We start from the raw sequence: 20,879 nt of genomic DNA, 5'->3' as shown, positions 1-20,879 counted from the left end.
CAGAAGATTTTGTATGAGGCACATAGTGATTGTTTGTTTATTCATCTAGGTAGTATGAAAATGTACAATGACTTGAAGAAATTGTATTGGTGGTCGAGTATGAAAAGAGATATTTCTGAGTTTGTATCGAGATGCCTGATTTGTCAACAAGTAAAAGCTGAACACTAAGTACCTTCTGGATTACTTCAACCTGTGATAGTTCCTGAGTGGAAATGGGACCGTATTACTATGGACTTTGTGACGAGCTTGCCATTGACACCCAGAAAGAAAGATGCCATATAGGGTGTTGTTGATCGATTGACAAAGTCAGCTCACTTTATATCGGTACGTACCGACTACTCACTTGACAAGTTAGCCGAGTTGTATATTTTTGAAATTGTAAGATTGCATGGAGTTCCTTTATCGATTATTTCAGATAGAGATCCAAGGTTCACATCACGATTTTGGAAAAAGTTACAAGAAGTTTTGGGTACAAAGTTGAATTTTAGTACTACTTTCCATCCGCAAACTGACGGTCAGTCTGAGTGGGTAATTCAGATTCTTGAGGATATGCTATGGTGTTGTGTTCCTGAGTTCCAAGGTAGTTGGGAAAAGTACTTACTGTTGGTGGAATTTGCCTGCAACAATAGTTTTTAGTCGAGTTTGAAAATGGCACCTTATGAGGCATTGTATTGCGTAAGTGCCGAACACCTTTGTATTGGACCGAACTCAGAGAAAATCATATTCATGGAGTTGATTTAGTCAAAGAAACTGAAGAAAAGATAAACGTAATCGTGATTGTTTGAAACCCGCTTAGGATAGACAGAAATCTTACGTGAATTTGAAACGGAAAGAGATTAAGTTTCAGGTCGGTGATAAGGTATTCTTGAAAGTGTCTCCATGGAAGAAAGTTCTCAGATTTGGCTAGAAAGGCAAGTTGAGTCCACATTTTATTAGACCGTATGAGATTACTGAAAGGATAGGGCCAGTAGCATATCGGTTGGCATTGCCGTCTGAGTTGGAAAGAATTCATGATGTGTTTCAGGTGTCTATGCTGCGCCGATACCGATCAAACCCTTCACATGTGATTTCATCGATAGAGGTCGAGATTCGACCGGACATGACTTATAGAGAAGAGCTACTTAAGATTTTGCCTCGAGAAGTCAAGCAATTGAGAAACAAAAGTATTGCCCTTGTGAAAGTATTATGGAAAAGACATGGGGTGGAAGAGGCTACATGGGAGCTCGAGGAAAACATGAGAAACCAATACCCAAACTTTTTTACCGGTAAGATTTTCGTAGACGAAAATCCCTAAAGGGGGGAGAGTTGTAGCATCTCAATTTTGGGCCTAATCAGAATAGTGGTTTTGAAACTACAAATCTGAAGTGGAAATAATTATTTTATGATTATGATGAGGTCTATGATATGATTGCATCATTGTGTGAAAATTTCATGAAGAAATTTTATGCATAAAATGTCCAATTTGATAATTAGGACTAAATTGAATAAGTTGCAAAATACATGTTCTAGAAGCTTTGAAGATGAAATTGCCATGGATTTTTAATTAGAGGGTCTTAAATAGCAATTTGACCAATTTCTAATTTTATGGACAAAAATGAGCACGATAGGAAAAATTTGAAAGACAGGCCTTGAGGGCATTTTTGTCATTTGGTTAATAACAGAATAAAAAGGGAAAAATGAAGCAAAAATAGGCTCATCTTCTTCTTGTGTGTGCCAAAATTTAGAAGGGCCATAGCTAGGGATTTTCTTCAACTTTCAATCTCAATAGTATGTGCATCCTAGCCCCGTTTTTAATGTTCTTTACATTTTTGAAGTTGTCATCAACCGATCTACCTATTTTTAGCCTTATTTTGAGCTAGGATTTATATTTAAAAATTGACCCATGTGTGACATGTATGTATTTTGATGTTTAACAGAGGAATATGAATGTTTGATGTGTGTTAGATAACTTTTACTAAGTAATTTTTCATGGAAATACCTAAAAAGGACCTTTTTGTAAAAGTTGTAAAAATGAGTAGTAAAAATCTGAGTTGAAGGAAAATGTGGGCTGTTATGAGCATGTGTTAAGTTCGGCTAGGCTTGGGTGACAAAGAAAATGGACACATTTCATTTTACGAGCCTAGGAACTAAGTTGTAAATATGTGAAAAGTTAGGGGTAAAAAGGTAATTTTTCCAAAATATGAGTTATTGACTGAATTGAATAATATGTGTATTGAATAAGCTAAATTTGGTATTATAGAGCAAGAAAAACGAGGAACGGACCTTGATCGGGGGAAAAATAAGGTGTAAAATGATAAGATCCGTTTTTACTATTTTTATACCGAGGTAAGTTCATATGTAAATAGTGCAATGTTATATCATGTTTTAATGCCTTATCAATCTATGAATTCCTACATTAATCAGTATGATGAGCGTATGAACGACATTAAAGTATATGAGAATGACATTGTGAACGAGTTTGACGAAGATGTGGCATTGAGAAAATCCCGTTTGAACCTTAGGAATAATTTAGGATACAATGTGACATGTCACTAGGAACTATGTGATTATAAACTCATGAGATTATATGTATATGTGACTATCTGAATCCGAGTGCTTGTCTTGAACGTTCTACTGGTGGCTGAGTAGCCCAACATGTGTTGCAGATACCTGTCAGCTTGTGTGAGCAGCCTGTATAGTTACGTCCTAACTATCAACTTGTGTGAGTAGGCCCGTGATTAGCTCAAGAGTGAGCAATGTGTGATATGTGATGTGAGGTAGCATGTGGCTACGTATGAGGCACTATGTGCAAGCTTTCCATGTATCCGATAGTATTCCAAGTGTTCAATGGGAAAATCAGTGAGTTATGCGACAAGTAAGTCAATGGTAAGGAACTATGAGAATGTGCTACAAGTTGGTACATGTATGTACGTAAAACTCATGAGTAAAGAACTTGGTATGTTATAAACATGTGGTAGGAATGCATATGAGAAAGTTGTGCTTATGGGACTTGATGACATTTATGAAACTTTGCTTTATATTAATTGTATGATTTATGTCGCTTATTATTTGCATGTGAACTTACTAAGCTTTAAGCTTACTCCCCTTCCTTTCCATTTCTTATAGTGTCACCAAGCTAGCTCTGGGATCGAAGGACATCGAAGACTCAATCACACTATCAATTGGACATTTGGGTATAGCTAGTCTCAACATTTTGAGCATGGCATGTATAGGAGACTTGGTCATTTTGTTATGTGTGATTTTGTATAGCCAAATTATGTTGGCTCATGATTGTATTATGATTCATTTTGTATAAGGCCATGAGATGTGGCTTATATTTGCTTCTCGGGTTGTAACCCTAATTATTTATGCATGCATACAATGTGTTTAGGCTTTGTGATGTGGTTGGTGGTTGCTTGTTGGTAATGGATGTGATAAATGGCACATATGTTTAATGAATGAATGGGGAGTAATAGGTATGACCATATGTGACACCCCTAAAGTGACCCTAGTCGGAAAGCGATTTCGGGACCGCTAAACCGAGTCACCAAATTATTTGAATATGATATCTATTGTCTAAAATATGTGAATATGAATGTGTGAAAGTTTTAAGCTTCGATTTAGTCGATTGCATGTGAATTTAGTAATAGGACTTATGTGTGACACTTTTGGAATGCGATAGGTTAATCTATAAGGACCTATTAATGCATGTTGTATAAAAGAAGGGTTTGCATGTCAAATTAGCCAAAAATCTAAATGGTGGCTGGCCATGCTATGGGGTAAGACATATTATAGACATTTTATGCTAAAATGTGTGGGAAGAATAATAAAAAAAGAAGGGAGTGGGAGGAGAAACCAAAGTTGTCTCCCCCCCCTCCATTGCCGTGAATGGAAGAAAGAAAGACTTCAACTTTTATTTTCTATCTTGCCTCCTTGTCTCTTGCAAAGGAAGCTAGAGAGGAGAGGCCGACTGCATGTAGTGGAAAACCATGAAATTTGTTTGCTTATAAGTTGAAATTTTCAAGTAGAAGGCTAAAAAGGTGGGAGAAGGCTGTAGTGGAAAAGGGGATTAAGGTATGTTAATGCTCTTTCATTGAAAATCTTTGTATATTTGGAGTGGTCATCAAGTATAGAAGCTAGCTCATGCCAAATGTTTTTGTAAATTTATGAAGATGACATTCGGTCATGGATGTTTGTATTTTTTTGATGTTGTTTTGATGCTTTAGTGTATTGAAGGTTGATTATAGATGAGTTGAGCTTGGTAAAATTGAATAGATGTGGCTTAATTGCTTAATGACAATCGGCTATGTTGAAGTGCTAAATGAGTGCTAAATTGAGCTTATGATAGTAATTAGAATTTGGGAAATTTATGCATTTTGTGGTCCAAGTGTGATAAGAACCATACGGTTATGGCATGTAAGCATGAAGATTTGTGGAAGTTTTAGAATTGGCCTAAGTGTTTTCGTCATTAACATATATATATATTGCCGAATGTATGCTTGAAGGATTGGTTAAGTACATTGTTGTTAAATGCTTGTTGATTTGTATAATTGTTGCCTAGCTACTAAATGAACTTAGGATATTATGGATAAGTTCAAGAGTGGCAAAATTGAAATGAAGTTTGCTTGTGCCGAATGTGCATATAAGAAAGTGGAGTTATGTTATAATAGAACTAAGTGTGGCTAGTAAAGCCTATTTAGTTTTCTTGCTATGTTTGACCATAAATATGATACATATTGAAACCTATTATTTTTGATATAGATTAAATGATATGTGATTGCCAAATGTGATTGTTAAGTGAATAATATTAGTTATGTACTTAAGCAAATCTATTGTTTTACTTAAGCTTAAGAGCAAAGAGGATCAAAGTCGGATAGGGGAAAAGAGGAAGTAAACGAATAGCCGTGGATATCTAGTCGTCGACCACTTCCGAGGTAAGTTTTAAGCGATTAAACGTTGAGTAAATTCAACCATAATAGGACATAATGAGTTGATTTAATAAGATATGATGTGGCCATGATATGTCTTAAACTCAAATGGTAAGTTCATAAGTGTTTGGACTTGGAAATTTAAGAGCAAATTGTAATAATTTGCTTGGACAGCAACAGTAATGTGATTTTAGAAAATCACTATAAATTGTTGGTGTGGAATTATAGGCTGAATAAAATATGTAATCAAAGCTTAGTTGGTCTAGTTTCTTATAAAAGAGACCGTGGAAGCAAAGAAATTTCCTATAAAGAGATATTTAAAGTTGTGTGGGACAGGGTCAGAATGACTCCGAAATCCCCTGTTCTGTTTTAAGAAAATCACTATAATTTGTACAAAAATGGTTACAAGATAAAATTTATATGCTTAGACTCCTTAATGAGTCTAGTTTCAAATGAAATCAAATAGAACATACTTTGAATTCTGTACAACGAGAATTTTGATTCGTAGTGAAGACTGGTCAGGTTAGTCAAACAGTGAAACAGGGGAAACTTTAAGATAAATCTGGTATTGATTGGCCAAACCTAAAATTCTGAAATATTTATGAATGAAAGATATACGAGTCTATATTCAGGGAAAATTAACGGCAAGTGATTTGGAGCCTTTTAGCTCCGGTTATAAATAATTTAGTGACCATTGGTCAGGAAAAACAGCTCGTAGTGAATATGTGATTTTGTTGTAAACACGGATAAAACTTGTTTTAGTTGCTCATAAGCTATTGATTAAACCCATACTTGAATTCTAATTCGTGATATTGTAAAATGATATATGAGTGTTAGATGGATCTTTGATATTAAAATTTGTGAAATTGTAAGTTTATGAGTATTCGAATATGAAATGATAGTATGGCGTGAAATTGAATTATTCATTGGAAAATGATTGATGTAGATTCGGCCAAGACCAAGTCTGTACATGATAGTATATGTGGTATGTGAAGTATATTAGAATAATTGTGATGTGAATACATGAAAATTTATATTTTGATTTAAGATTTTACGCGATGAATGTGAATGTGTATATATATGAGATACGGCCTAATGGCCGATGTGATGAATATGAAAGCGTATACATATGTGATAAGGCCTAATGGCCGATGTGATGAATGTGAAAGCGTATACATATGTGATAAGGCCTAATGGCTGAAGTGATGAATGTGAAAGTGTTTATATATGTGATAAGGCCTAATGGCCGATGTGATGAATGTGAAAGCGTATACATATGTGATAAGGCCTAATGGCCGAAGTGATGAATGTGAAAGCGTATACATATGTGATAAGGCCTAATGGCCGAAGTGATGAATGTGAAAGCGTATAGATATGTGATAAGGCCTAATGGCCGAAGTGATGAATGTGAAAGTGTATATATATGTGATAAGGACTAATGGCCGAAGTGATGAATGTGGAAGTGTATATATATGTGATAAGGCCTAATGGCCGATGTGATGAATATGAATGTGTATATATGTGATAGGGCCGAGTGGCCAACGTGATGGATGTGAAAGTGTATAAATGTGATAAGTCCCGAGTGGCATTTGTGTCGAGATTATATCCGGGTTAAAACCCCGCAGCTTTATGCGAGAATATTATCATCGATTAATGACCAGAGGCTTCGTGCTCGTACTATATCCGAGCTCTAATGACCCGATGACTACGTGTGGAGATTTTGTCTGGGTAAGCCCCGAACTAAAGATTTTGCTGAAGATTCAAGTAAAGCGTAAGATTATGCGACTTCACAGTGACAATTAGTAATAAATACGTTCAATGCGTTAAGTTGGTCATGTATGTATTTGAGATTATATTTGAGTTTGATTTAGACTAAATCACAAGGTCGTTATGTGATGCACATGTGAGTAAAGCAATAAGACTATTCTATGATTATGGTGCATTTGGTCAATGTGGAAAGTCAGGTAAAAATATGTAATGTACCTATGATCATAAGAGGTCACCATCAAGTGAGAATTTATCTGCCTATTACATATGATGAGACGTACATATTCGGAAAAAGGGATGGTATGCCCGAAGGAAGAGTGAAATAAAAATACGAACAACTATGTTATAATTTGATTGTTATCTGTTGACACTGCTTGAAACTTACTAAGCATTGTAATGCTTACTCCGTGTACTTTGTTTCCTCTGTTTTATAGATCTCATTTGGAAGCTACAGGGCTCGGGGATCGTCAAGAACTAGTCACACTATCACTATCCACCTGTTTGGTACTGCTATGTTTTGGAATATCTTATGGCATGTATAGAATAGACTAGTAGTGAGAGGATATTTTGGTTAATGTATAGGACTACCCTTTTGTTGTAGGTCATGTACCTTTCGGTTTTGTGTAAATTTGGATAGCCATGCGAAAATGGCATAAGTATACTTTGATCATAGCATTATAATCGTTTTGTATGTCCGTCGAGAGGTATGGAAATGTTGGTAACGGTTAGTCATGGGAATGGTTATTCATGATCACTTTTGGTATATGTATGACAAACTCTAGTTGATCCATGGAGGATCGTGAAATAGGTAAAGTTTACCTTAAAATAGATCTTGGCAGCAGCAGTGATGTGGATGTGAAAAATCTCTAAAAATAGTAGGAATGGAATTAAATAGCGAATAAATTATGTAATCGAACCTTGATGAATCTATTTTCATAGGAAAGTAACAAAACATTCATATGAATTATATTATGAGATGTTAAAGTTTTCGTGAGACAGGGCCAGAACGGTTTCTAGATTCCCTGATCTGACTTTGGAAATTCATTATAAATTAACCAGAGACATTTAGAAGTCATGCCATATATGTATAGATTCCTTTTTGAGTCTAGTTTCTATAGAAACAAACAGCATCAGTATTGAAGCCCTGTACAGGGAGATATCCAAATCGTAATGCATGAAGGTCAGTGTAGTCGTACCCTGTAATAGGGGAGGCTTTAACTAATAAACTGTACTAATTTGCCTGACCAAAAATTTTAGAAAAAAATTTGTAGATGGATATATGAGTCTAGTTTCGGGTAAAAATTACGAATCTGATTTTTGAGTTGTGGAACTCAAGTTATGAGTTTTAAGGTGACAAGTGCAGATTAGCCATCATCTGGAAAATTTTAATTGACTGTGAGAGTAAATGAATTAAGTCGGTTAGCACCTCGTGTTCGACTCCGGCAACGGTCTCGGGTACGGGGTGTTACACCATAGTTATGGTATAATTGAGTAGATTGAAGGTAGGTTTATAAGAATGAATAAATATGAAATTGGTGTGAAATGTCGTATGAAATCATGATGGTTTGAGTATGTGATATGTTGACATTACAAAGTCATGGATTAATCATGATTGTGAGTATTTGAGTGACTAAATATACTATGTTGCATGTCATAAAAAATGTATAAGTGAGTGAGCATTTAAGGGTGGCAAGTGGCTTGGAAAATAGCCTCAAAGTTGTCCATACGGGTAGACACACGGGCATGTGTCTAAGTCATGTGTGACACACGGTCTGCCCCATGGGTGTAACACCCCATACCCATATCCTACACCGTGACGGAATACGAGGCATTACCTTACTTAAACTCGTGCTTACAACCATTTTCGAGTCTACGTGACCATTTTCGAGTCTCTGTGGCTTGGACAAATTTAAAACTTTCTCAAACATATCAACATATCCTTAATATGGGCCGGCCCAAAACACATATCGTAAATCACTCAAAACCAACTCGGGTACTTTTGCCAACTATAGAAAAATGTCACTTGACATAGGGGCACACGTCCGTGTGAAAAGGGCACATGCTCGTGTGGCCAATTCAACATGGTCGTGTTGATGGCCCATGTGGCTCACAAGGCTTAAGCAATATAGGGACACACCCGTGTCCTCCACTCGTGTGGAATTTATTTTAAATGCACACCTACAGGGGTTTTCACACAGCCTAGCACACGCCCGTGTGCCTGGCCGGTGTCCTTCACACAACCATGACACATCCGTGTCCTAGCCTGTGTACAAAAACATGGACACTCTATTTCTGACATCAGCAACCCCAAAATGTCACACGGCCAAGGCACACTCCCATGTGCTAGGCCGTGCCCTTCACACGGCTAAGACACATGGCTGTGTCTCATCCCATGTGTTTATTATCAAGCATACTAACTTAAAATTTTTAGGTACAAGGGACATACGACCGGACCAAACGCCCATGGGGCGGGCAGTTTGTCACACACGGCCTAGACACATGCCCGTGTGGACAAAATCAGGCTATTTACCAAGCCTCTTTGCTACCCTTACTTACACAAAAGCAACAAAAACCAGTACAAGGTTGTTTCATGCAATAAAATCTGCCCAATAGACAACATTTCATTTGTGCATTCTACTCATCCATGAACATAACACCATTTGCATATATCAAAATTAATATTAGCCATCGCTCAAAGCTTAATACAAAATGAGGAATTTATCCCAAGCAAACACATGTGGCCAAATTACAAACACACAAAACACAAGTCTAATCCTCTATACGTGTGATATTCAAAAATATAAATCAAACTATACCGAATGCTTCGATTGATAGGGTGATCGATATCTCTGACTTCCTTTGATCCTTGGGCTAACTAGGCAGCACTATAAGAAACAAAAAGGAGAGGGAGTAAGCATAAAGCTTAGTAAGTTGCATATAAGTAAGTATACAACAACAATCTATCAATAATCAATATGCTCATAACACCAAGGTAGGCATCGCATAACTTACTCATTACCATCCATACAAGTCACATATTATATATTGAGCTCATATCTCATACGTACCAATTAGGTACCTGTACCACTCACAACACGGTTATATTCCCCCATTAGCTTAAGAACACAACTTTCACCGTTGAACCATTCAGAATAGTATCAGATAATACATAAGCCTCAACCATAGGGTAAGATGTCGATGCCATGTCCTAGATACGGTCTTACACTGGCTCATATCTTAAGTCGATGCCATGTCCCAGGCATGGTCTTACACTGACTATCCTCTCGTAGCTGATGCATGTCCCAGACATGTCTTACACTGGCTTACATCTCGTGGTCGATGCATGTCCCAGACATGTCTTACACTAGCCCACTCCTCAATGCCGATGCCATGTCCTAGGCATGGTCTTACACTGGCTCTCATAATGTGACCGATGCATGTCCCAGACATGTCTTACACTAGCTCACACGCGAATGACCCAAATGTCATGGCATGAATATCCGATTTACTTCCTAAGGTTCCAACAGAAATTCTACTATCTCATTTATCATTATACATTCTCAATTTCACAATCAAGCAATTTATGCTGTAATCATTCAAGCACATACAATTAACAATGTAGTTGTATTATTTACATACAACTTACCTCGGATTACAAAATGTGACGACTAGTTGATTTAGTCGATTTGCTTGGCTTTCCCTCGGTCTAGGGTCAGATTCAATATTTCTTGATCTATAATAGAAAAATAAACTTATTTAATCACTAAATAAAATTAAGCAATCGAAAATCCACTTCTTTGGTAAAACACAAGCGTGTGTGTGACCGCACGGCCTACCCGCACGGGTGTGTGACCCTAATTCCATGAAAAAATTTCTAAGTCTTCCAAATGTTTTCAAAGTTATTGGTTTAGTCCCGAACCACTCCCAATGTATGTTTTGGGCCTCATAGGCCTGTAATAGGGACAATATGCATATGTATAAATGGTTTTAAATTAGATGAAATTGTAACATCCCAAAATAGGGTCTAAACGGAATAGTGGTTGCAAAACCACGAATCTAAGATAGAAAAGTTTATTGCGATTAATTTTATGATTTACCGAATGATTAGATGCATGTGTTAGAATACCGATAAGAAATTTCAGTGATTGCATGTCCGTTTTGCATATTAGGGCTTAATTGCAAAAGTTGATAAATATGAGTTCTAAATGCTAAGGGATTAAATTGAAGTGCATAAATGAAGTAGAGGTCCTTAAATGGTAATTATACCATTATATCTTTATGGAAAAAATGGATATACATAGGTAGAAATAACTAAAAATTTTATTGAAGGGCATTTTAGTAAAGTGTCAAATAAAAGAATTAAAAAGGGAAAAAGATGGCAAAAATGTGCTCATCTTCTTCCTTAGGCCAAATGTCAATGGTTCTCCATAGCTAGGGTTTGTTTCAAGCTTCCAAGCTCCATAGTAAGTGATTCCAAGCCTTGTTTTTAATGTTCTTTACGTTTTTGAAGTCCCGGTAACTTGATTAAGCTTATTCTAGCAATAATTTAACCTAGGGTTTATATTTGTAAAAATACCCATAGGTGAAATGTGTTTATTTTGAAGTTTTATGGTAGAATATGAAGCTTGAAATTGTGTTAAACAACTTTTGCTAAGCGATTTTACGTGAAAACGAGTAAAACGACATAATCGGTAAAAATACCTAATATTCATATGTACATGTTAGAGTGAGAATTTGATGTTTCCATAGAAGGGAAAAATGATCAACATGTCATAAAACATAAGAAAATAGGATGAAGTATAATTTTCGAGCCTTGGGGAAAAGTGTAAATATGTAAAAGTTTAGGGGCAAAAGTGTAATTTTACCAAAGTTTGATTCAAGGACTGTTTTAATAAATGTGAGTATTAAATAAGCTAAATTTGTTATTATAAATCAAGAAGAACGAAATCCGGAGTTAGACTAGGGAAAGAAATAGATAGTGGACTAAATTGATATAGTTGATAGTATTTTGTTTCGAGGTAAGTTTGCGGTAAATAAATGCAATATCCTATTATTTTATGTTAATGTTGTTAATTTCAGCATGTGTATATTTATTTTATGAAATTATTCAAAGAAGACTCAAGCATGAATTGACGAGAAGTAATTTCGAAAGTCCGGTTGAACCTTAGGAATGTGTAGGATACAAATATCATGACATTAGGGTTTAAGGATACCATGTAAGACCATGCCAAGGCATTGCAATTGGTAAGGTTTCTAAGGCAAGGATACCATTTAAGACCATGTCAAGACATGGCATTGATAAGTTACTATAAGGCAAAGGTCCCATGTAAGACCATGCCAAGGCATGACATTGGTGAGCTCATAAGGTAAGGATACCATGTAAGACCATGTCGACACATGGCAATGGTAAGTTTCAAAAGGATACCACGTAAGACCATGACAAGTCATGGTAATGGTAAGGTACCCGTGTATCCTTAGTATTCCAAGTGGTTCAACGGGAAAATTTAAACAGAATATTAAGGTAAGACGAGTTATCCTAAAAAGGTAAGACAAGTTCATGCTAGAAGAGCAAAGGTAACTATAAAATATTCATGTATGTTTGATAAGGAAAAAGGTAAGTAAAATGTATTAATAAATTTGATTAAGTAAGAAAGTATTTAAGTAAGTGAGTAAGTGAAAAAGTTTAAAATATGTCTATGACAATTAATGAAGTTGCATTAAGTAGTATCATGCCAAGTAGTAAGATAATTCTTATGAATGTTGTTATTTATTTGCATGCAAACTGACTAATCTTAATGCTTACCTGCTTTAGTTTCCTTCCTTTTATAGTTTTTTCAAGCTAACCCGAGGATCGTAAAGTAAGTCAGAGGTCTGGGCACACTATCACAAGGATTATTTTGGTATAGCTAGATGTTTCCTTTTGAGTATGGCATGTATAGCATCGTAGCCATTTTATGTGTATGATCTTATGATATGGCTAATGAATGGTATGTAAATGCTTGATAATGATTAGCTATTGTAATGGCTAATCAAGGACATGTTTTGTGTTATGTATGCCTAAATGCTAGTTATTCCATGGAAATCAAGAAAAAGGTGAAATTAGCTTTAAAATAGTATCGGACAGCAGTTATGACATGAATTTGAAAAAACACCAAAAATAGTATAAATGAATTTAGATAGTGAATAATATATATAATTAAACCTTATTGATTCTATTTTCATATTAAAGAAACAGAGTAAATAAAGGAGTTGCATTTTATGAGATATTTAAATTTTGGTGAGATAGAGTCAGAGTGATTTCTGAATCCCCTGTTCTAACTTTAGAAATTCACTAAAAATTGTAAACAAATAATTAGGTGTTATAATTTATATGTATAGATTCCATTGAGTCTAATTTTAATAAAAATAAACATCACGATTATTTGAATTCTGTATAGGGAGAAAATTAATTCGTAGTGAATAGAGGTTAGAGCAGCCAAACACTAAAACAGGGGAAACGTTAACTAATAAACTATACTAATTGGCTAGAAAAAAAATTCTTAAACAAATTTACTAAGAAGATATATGAGTCTAGTTTTAAAGAAAATTTACGGATTTGAATTTTGAGTTTTGTAACTCGAGTTATGATTTATTTAGTGACTATGACGCAGATGGAAAGTTTATTTATGATATATGAAATAAATTGTTTTGATTTGTTGAAGTGATCGGAAAATTTTTATTGATTTCGGTTTGTTCCCGAACCGTTTCAATTTCATGTTTTAGGGTCTCGAGGACCCTTTTTAGGGATATATTGAATGAATGTGTAATATCCTAAATTAGGGCTTAATTGGAATAGTGGTTTCGTGACCACAAATACGAGATAGAAATAATTATTTTATAATTATTTTGATGAATATGATATGATTGCATGGTTGTGTGAAAATTTCGTGATGAAATTCTATGCCTAAAGTGCTTAAATTGAAAGTAGGAACTAAATCGAATAAGTTGCAAAATTTGCATTCTAGAAGTTTTTAGTATGAAATTGCATTGAAATATTAATTAGGAGGTCTTAAATAACAAATTGACCAATTTCTAAGTCTATGGACAAAAATTGGACATGGATGGAATTTTTGGAAAGTTTAGTAGTAAGGGCATTTTGGTCATTTAGTTATTAAAATGAATTAAAAACAAAATTAAAAGCCAATTTTTGTCCATCTTCTTCATTAGGCCGAAATTTCAAGGGTTCTCCATAATTAGGGTTTGTTTCAAGCTTCCAAGCTCCATTGTAAGTGATTCCAAGCCCCGTTTTTAATGTTCTTTACGTTTTTGGAATCTCGGTAGCTCGATTAAGCTTATGTTAGCAATAATTCAACCTAGGGTTTATATTTGGAAAAATACCCATAGGTTAAATTTGTGTATTTTGATGTTTTATGATAGAATATGGGGTTTTAAATTATGTTAGACAACTTGTGCTACTCGGTTTTGAGTGAAAACGAGTAAAAGGGCTTAATCGGCAAAAATACCTAATAGTCACAAGTATATGTTAGAGTAAGAATTTGATGTTGCCATAGAAGGGAAAAATGATCAGCATGTTATAAAACATAAGAATAAGGAATAAAGTTTAATTCCCGAGCCTAGGGGCAAAAGTGTAATTATGCAAAAGTTTAGGGGCAAAAGTGTAATTTTTCCAAAGTTCGTATTAAATGCTGTTTTGATGAATGTATGTATTAAATAAGATTAATTTGGCATTATAGATCAAGAGAAACGAGATTCAAGTCGCGATCGAGGAAGAGAAAAGATTGTGGTCTAAATTGCAAAATCTTTATATTTTGGTACCAAGGTAAGTTCATGTGTAAATAATGTAGCATAATTGTTATTTTTAAGTTATTGATGTTAATTATATGATATGCTGATTTTTATTATGAAATATATGCTTTGTGGTTATTTTCGAATAAAATGCAAATTATGTGTATTAATTGTTAAATATAAAGTACTACCGAGTATTGGTTTTGGTATTTTACGAAAGATGGCAAGGATATGTGTTCGAGGAAAATCCCGTTTGAACCTTAGGAATAGATTAGGATACAAGTGACATGTCACTAGGATGGTTGAGCATCCGAACTCGTTGAGTTGAGTCCGAGTTCACTTATGGATGCGAATGTCCGAACTCGTTGAGTTGAGTCCGAGTTCGTGAAATGTAACTAGGCATCCGAACTCGTTGAGTTGAGTCTGAGTTCACTTATGGATGCGAACGCCCGAGCTCGTTGAGTTGAGTCTGAGTTCACTTAGGGGCGGGTTACATGTTTTCTTGATTACATATGAGGCACTTATGTGCAAATTATCCGTGTATCCGAGTTGTATTCCGATGTGTTCAACGGGTGAAATTTCTAGTGAAATGGAAGAACACTTAAGATGCAAGCGATGTTTTGGTAAGTGTTGTGAAATGGACACTTTGGACAGGTATGTTCATAGCCCTCGGGTTGAAAATAGATACAACAACGATAAGGTGGTAAGATGATGAATGATGTTTAGAAATGTGATATATGTTTTGGTGATACCATGCTAAAGTTGTTTGGTATATTTGTATTGTTATGTTACTTGTTATTTACTTATGAACTTACTAAGCATTTATGCTTACTCCCTCCTCTTTATTTACTGTAGTTTTGAACAAGCCAGCTCGGGAATCGGGACGGGTCGAAGGTTCGATCACACTATCTAAAGGACTTTCATCTGGGTAAACGGCTTGTAAAACTTAAGTATGGCATGTATAGCAATATACTTATTTTGTGTAAATAATTTTATGATATGGCCATGATTGGTTGAGAAAATGTTTGATATTGATAAGTCATGGTGATGGTTAAATTTAGATCATGTTTGATATCATGGAAGTTTAATAGGCTATCTAGTTCATAACAACTCATGAAAAGATGAAATTTGCCTTAAAATGTAATATTGTCTGCAAAGAATGACATGAATTTGAAAAATCACAAAAATAGTATAAATGGAATTAAATGATGAGCAAGTTATAATGAGTCTATTTTCATATGGATAAAAAAAAAAAGCAGGCATATAAATTATACTTTATGAGATATTTGAAACCTTGTGAAACAGGGCCAGAGTGATTTCTGGATCCTCTGTTCTGACTTTAAAAATTCATAATAAATTGTACAAAAATAATTAGAAGTCATTCTTTATATGTACAGATTTCTTATTGAGTCTAGTTTTAATATAAAGAAACCTAGTAGTCATTGAAACTCTGTATAGAGAGATATCTGATTTGTAATACACAGTTGTTAGAGCCATCGAACCCTGAAACAGGGGAGACTTTAACTAATAAACTGTACTAATTGGCCCAACCAAAAATTCTAGAAAATAATTATTAAATAGATATATGAGTCTAGATTTAGGGAAATTTACGGATCTTGATTTCAAGTTTCATAACTCGAGATATGATTTTCCTTGTAACTGTGAATGTAGAAACAAATGATTTGAAGTTCTTAATTTGATAAATTATGTTCGGTAACCCCTCAAGCTCGACTCCGGCGATGGTTTCGGGCATGGGGGCGTTAGATTTGGTGGTATCAGAGCAGGTTTAGTCAGTTCTTGGACTACGTGTTATATGTACGGATTTTGCTATACATGCCATATGTATGAATTGTGATAGTGTGACGACTTGACCTTTTAAATGATTTTTATATAGTAAATGGATCCCAATCCAATTGTGGCGATGAAGTAGAGAGTAATGCGCCATTCCGATCAAGGGGCAGCGCCGATGAAAACCCACCCCTCTTGTTGGTCGGGGAGGAGGAGAAAGGGATCGAAGCCTTTCTCCAAATGATGAGTGCATGGTACATCGAGTTCGTTCAATGCGAACTCAAATGTACGACCTCCCCACCTCCCTCAATTCCTCAACCTATGCCTCCGATGCCTCGGGAGTGGATATGATAAAATTTCACAGAACCCCGTTGATGTAATTCGTAAACAAGAGGCTGAAGAATTTAGAGCAAATATTGATGATAATGCAGAGAAAGTAGAGTTCTGGCTTGAAAATTCTATCCGGGTATTTGATGAATTATCTTGTACACCTGAAGAATATTTGAAATGTGCTACATCTTTGTTGAGAGATTCAGCCTATAATTGGTGGAAGACTTTGATTTCGGTGGTACCGAAAGAGAGAGTAACTTGGGAATTCTTTTAAGAAGAGTTTCCAAAGAAATATATTAGTGAAAGATTTATTGATCAGAAATGTAAAGAGTTTCTTGAGCTGAAGCAAGGTAATATGACAGTCTCAGAATATGAAAGAGAGTTTGTTCGATTGAGTAAGTATGCGTGGAATATGTTCCTCTGAAGCCAAGATGTGCCGACGATTTGAAGACGGGCTTAACGAAGACATTAAGGTATTTGCTGGGATCCTTAAACTAAAAGAAATGGTGGTACTTGTCGATCGAGCTTGCAAGGCTGAAGAATTACTGAAGGAAAAGAAAAAGGTAGAATCTGAAACACGAAATTGGAAGAAAAGACCAATGAGTAATGCACCCTCATAGCAACCCGGGAAGTCAAGAAATATGAATCCTCGTTCCCAAGTTTGAGCTGGGCAATCATATGGAAATTTTAAGAAGCGAAATGTGGGTCCTAAATCTCAAACTACTTCTACGGCTAGTATGGGAAATACGAGATTTGTTAAACCCGAGTGCCAGCGGTGTGGTAGAAATCATTTTGGTCCATGCAGAGCAAATGAATGTTTTCGATGTGGTTCTCCGGATCATTTTATTAGAGACTGCCCAGAGAGAGCTGAGAAAAAAAAATTTTAGAATGTAAAAGCTAGTGGTGCAGACTCGAGGGGAAGGTATCCGAGAAAAGCTGGAAGTGAAACAAGCAGTAAGAATGTAGCCAGAGATGCAGCAGTTAGATCTGAAGGAAGAGCTCTGGCTAGAACTCATGCTATTAAAGCGCGTGAAGATGCTTCCTCACCCGATGTGATTACCGGTACATTTTCTCTTTATGATACTAATGTTATTACTTTGATTGATCCCAGTTCTACTCATTCATATGTATGCATGAAACTGGTGTCTAGTATGAATATACCTGTTGAGAACACAGAATTTATGATTAGAGTGTCCAATCCACTAGGCAAATGTGTGATAGTTGATAAAGTATGCAAGAAATGCCCTTTAATGATTCGGGGTCATTACTTTCCGACCGACTTGATGTTGTTTCCGTTTGATGAATTTGATGTTATTTTGGGTATGGATTGGTTGACATTGCATGATGCTATAGTAAATTGCAAAGAAAAGGTTATAGAATTAAAATATGAAAGTGGTGAAATCTTGCGGGTTGAACCAGACAAATCAGAGGCAATATTTAGTATGATTTCTTCGATGTCGGCTCAGAGATATTTGAGAAAGGGTTATGAAGCTTATTTGGCGTATGTAATTAATACAAAAGAAGTTGAAAAGAAAGTTGAATCAGTGCCGGTTGTGTGTGAATTTGCGGATGTATTTCCAGAAGAATTGCGGGTTTGCCTCCAATGAGGGAAGTAGAATTTGGTATAGATTTGATACCGAACACTCCGATCTCGATTGCTCCATATAGAATGGCACCAACAGAGTTGAAAGAATTAAAGTCGCAGATTGCAAGAGTTGGTGATAAAGGCTTTGTGAGACCAAGTTTTTCACCTTGGGGTGCTCCCGTGTTATTTGTGAAAAAGAAGGATGGTTCCATGAGATTATGTGTTGATTATCGGCAGTTAAACAAGGTGACAATCAAAAACAAGTATCCATTACCGAGAATTGATGATTTGTTTTATCAGCTAAAAGGAGCGACATGGTTTTCAAAGATTGACTTGAGATCTAGGTATTATCAGCTGCGAGTGAAAGAGTCAGATGTGCCTAAAACTGCTTTTAGAACAAGGTACGGTCATTATGAATTTTTAGTTATGCCATTCGGGTTGACAAATGCTCCTGCTGTGTTTTTGGACTTAAGGAATCGCATATTTCGACCATACCTGGACAGATTTGTTGTGGTGTTTATAGATGATATTTTAATTTATTCAAAGGATGAGACAGAGCATGCTGAGCATTTGAGGATAGTTTTGAAAACTTTGAGAGATAAGCAGTTGTATGCTAAGTTTAGTAAAAGTGAATTTTGGCTCCGGGAAGTTGGATTTTTGGGTCATATTGTTTTAGGTGATGGTATACGGGTTGATCCTAGTAAAATTTCAGCCATTGTTGATTGGAAACCACCGAAAAATGTAACTGAAGTTAGGAGTTTCTTGGGGCTAGCTGGGTATTATCGGCGGTTTGTAAATGGATTTTCTATAATTGCGGCTCCTATGACTAGACTACTCCGAAAGGATGTTAAATTTGAATGGACGGAAGAATGTCAACAGAGTTTCAAAGAATTGAAAAAGTTATTAACTGAAGCACCAGTGTTGATACAACCCGAATCAGGTAAAGAATTTGTGGTGTATAGTGATGCTTCTCTAAATGGTTTGGGGTGTGTACTCATGCAAGAAGGAAAAGTGGTGGCTTATGCTTCGAGGCAGTTAAAACCTCATGAGAGGAATTATCCTACTCACGATTTGGAATTGGCTGCAGTGGTATTTGCTTTGAAGATTTGGCGACATTATTTGTATGGTGAAAAGTGTCGAGTATATACCGATCACAAAAGTCTTAAATACTTGATGTCACAAAAAGACTTGAATTTGAGACAGCGAAGATGGTTAGAGTTATTGAAAGATTATGAGCTTGTTATTGATTATCATCCGGGAAAAGCGAATGTGGTTGCCGATGCTTTAAGCAGAAAGTTGTTGTTTGCTTTGAGAGTTATGAACACTCAGTTGAAAATGTCAGATGACGGTTCGATTATAGTAGAGTTAAGAGCAAGACTGATGTTTTTACAAGAGATTTTTGAAGCTCAGAAAAATGATCAAGATTTGCTAGCCGAGAGAAAACAGTGTGAAGCTGATACGGGATCAGATTTCAGAATCGGTTCTGATGGTTGTTTGATGTTTAAAAATCAGATTTGTGTACCGAAAAATGATGAGTTGATTCAAAAGATTTTGCATGAAGCACATAATGGTTGTTTGGCGGTTCATCTGGGCACTATGAAAATGTATAATGACTTAAAGAAAATGTACTGGTGGAGTGGAATGAAAAGAGATATTTCCGAGTTTGTATCAAAGTGCTTAGTTTGTCAACAAGTGAAAGCTGAACACCAAGTACCTTCGGGATTACTTCAGCCTATTATGGTTCCTGAATGGAAATGGGATCGGATTACTATGGATTTTATATCAGGGTTGCCGTTAACTCCAGGGAAGAAAAATGCCATCTAGGCAATAGTTTCAGACTGACTAAATCGGCTCATTTTATTCCTAGACGTCATGATTATTCTCTTAATAAGTTGGCTGAATTGTATATCCAGAGATTGTTAGACTTCATGGGATACCTTTGTTAATCATTTCGGATAGAGATCCGAGGTTTACCTCACGGTTTTGGCAAAAGTTGCAAGAGGCATTAGGTACAAAGTTAAATTTCAGACCGCCTTTCATCCACAAACCGATGGACAATCAGAGAGAGTAATTCAGATTCTTGAAGACATACTCAGATGTTGCGTATTGGAATTTCAAGATAGTTGGGAAAGGTACTTACCATTGGTAGAATTTGCTTATAATAATAGTTATCAAATGATTTTGAAGATGGCACCTTATGAAGCATTATATGGTCGTAAATGTCAGACGCCATTGTATTGGACTGAACTCAAGGAAAATTAGATTTATGGAGTTGATTTAATAAAAGAAACTGAAGAAAAGGTGAAAGTGATTCGAGATTGTTTGAAAGCTGCTTCAGATAGACAGAAATCTTATGCGGATTTGAAACAAAAAGAAATGGAGTTTCAAGTTGGTGATAAGGTATTTTTGAAAGTGTCTCCATGGAAGAAAGTCCTTAGATTTGGACAAAAGGGCAAGTTAAGTCCGCGTTTTATTGGACCGTATGAAATAATTGAAAAAGTTGGACCGGTAGCATATCGGCTAGCACTACCACCTGAATTAGAGAAGATTCATGATGTGTTTCACGTATCTATGTTACATCGGTTTCGTTCGGATCCTTCACATATAATTTCACCAACAGAAGTTGAACTACGACCGGATATGACTTATGAAGAAGAACCGATTAAGATTTTAGCTCGAGAAGTCAAACAACTAAGAAATAAAAGTGTTGCACTTGT

The sequence above is a fragment of the Gossypium arboreum genome, chromosome 12, assembly GCF_025698485.1.
Source record: "Gossypium arboreum isolate Shixiya-1 chromosome 12, ASM2569848v2, whole genome shotgun sequence".
Lineage (NCBI taxonomy): Eukaryota > Viridiplantae > Streptophyta > Magnoliopsida > Malvales > Malvaceae > Gossypium > Gossypium arboreum.
This window is presented reverse-complemented; position numbering follows the sequence as displayed.